The sequence below is a fragment of the Manis pentadactyla genome, chromosome 10 (assembly GCF_030020395.1).
Source record: "Manis pentadactyla isolate mManPen7 chromosome 10, mManPen7.hap1, whole genome shotgun sequence".
NCBI lineage: Eukaryota > Metazoa > Chordata > Mammalia > Pholidota > Manidae > Manis > Manis pentadactyla.
Window position 1 is genome coordinate 43,962,028 of NC_080028.1, and position 1,916 is coordinate 43,963,943.

At 38.0% G+C, this 1,916-nt stretch overlaps 1 pseudogene; it reads left to right on the forward strand.

Annotated features, from left to right (window-relative positions):
- Positions 1 to 520: 520 nt before the first annotated feature.
- On the forward strand, positions 521 to 1,433 carry LOC130685114 (olfactory receptor 6C2-like; annotated as a pseudogene).
- Positions 1,434 to 1,916: the final 483 nt, after the last annotated feature.

The window sequence follows — 1,916 nt, forward strand, 5'->3', positions numbered from 1 at the left end:
CTCTGTACCTTATGCTCAATTTGCTGGGGTCCTAAAACTGCTCTAAAAATTGTTGTACAACACACAAAAAATACTGATTAACAGACACTTAGTGACTTTGAAAATGGAGCATTGCAGTATAGTCTGTAAAGGCAAAGAAAGATGAGGAGGGGAGAAAAAAATCTTCAAAAATGACTTAATTTGCTCCAGGATAAGGACAAATAAAATCTGTACCATGAAACAATATTGCTGAGAAACGGCAAATTACACATATGATTTTATGTTTTGTTTTGCATTTATTTGACATTTTTATAAATATTCTTTCTAATCAGAGAATTATAAGCATAAGATCCATCTTAGATATTTGCTGTAGCTGCCTCATAAGATGTCAGAGGCACTGCTATTAAGAATTGGCCAATAAGGAAAACAAGGAAGTGTGTGTGAGCTGCTTGCCGGGTGTTTGCATCCAGGTTCCAGAGCCAACTTCTTGCGACATTTCTCTCTTCAGGTGGAATCGCTCTTGACTTGGCACAAGGCAGTGATGAGGAATCACACAGCAATAACCACATTCATCCTGCTGGGATTGACAGATGACCCAAAACTACAAGTCTTGCTCTTTGTATTTTTGTTTATCACCTACCTATTGAGTGTGGCTGGGAACCTCACCATTATCACCCTCACACTGTGGGATTCACATCTTAAAACTCCCATGTATTTTTTTCTCCGAAATTTCTCTCTTAGAAGTTTCATTTACCACTGTCTGTATCCCCAGATTCCTGTATGCTCTGATATCTGGAGATAATACAGTTACTTATAATGCTTGTGCCACCCAGTTATTTTTTATTGTCCTCTTTGCTGCAAGAGAATTTTTTCTCCTTGCCGCCATGTCCTATGACCGCTACGTGGCCATCTGTAAGCCCCTGCATTACATGACCATCATGAACAACAGAGTCTGCACTGCACTCGTTCTCTGCTGTTGGATTGCAGGCCTGTTAATTATCCTCCCACCCCTTGCCATAGGCCTCCAGCTGGAATTCTGTGACTCAAATGTGATTGATCATTTTGGCTGTGATACATCTCCTATTTTACAGATAACCTGCTCAGACACAGTGTTCATAGAGAAAATTGCCTTGAGTTTTGCTGTGGTGACACTTATTATTACCTTGGCATGTGTAGTCCTCTCCTACACATACATCATCAAGACCATTCTCAGATTCCCTTCTGCCCAGCAAGGGAAAAAGGCCTTTTCCACCTGCTCCTCCCACATGGTTGTGGTTTCCATCAGTTATGGCAGCTGCATCTTCATCTACATCACGCCCTCGGCAAAGGAAGGAGTAGCTATTAATAAAGTGGTGTCTGTGCTCACAACGTCCATTGTCCCTTTGCTTAATCCATTCATTTATACACTCCGAGAAAAACAAGTGAAAGATGCCTTCAAAGACATGGTAAAATAGATTGGATTTCTCACAAAGAAGTAAGAGACTATTCATTTTTTTTTAGACTAAACTAAATTAAATTTAAATATGAATAATCCATGAGCTATATTCATGACTTTTCCAAATAAACTGTTTCTTCCTATTCTGTAGTTTTATTGACATTATCTTCCCTAAAAGCATTTTCCCCTTATAATTGAAAAGTCAAAATCAAGGCATTTATGTCTTGTTCTTTTAGGTTTATTTTTCTTCAGAATCGTTTCTTTAATAAATGCATGTTCCAGAGACCTGAGTCCCAAAGTGCTCAATGTCATAGAAATTAAATGCAAATAAATGAAATTCCATCTCTGGATATATTATATAGTCTTCTCTTAATATGCAGTACAGATGCCCAGAGACTATTTCTCACTTTTGGAAATACTTTAACATCAAAACTCCAAATGTGTAAGAGCAATTCAAGATTCTTCCAAAAATCTTGAAATTAGATCACACGTGCATTTCAGA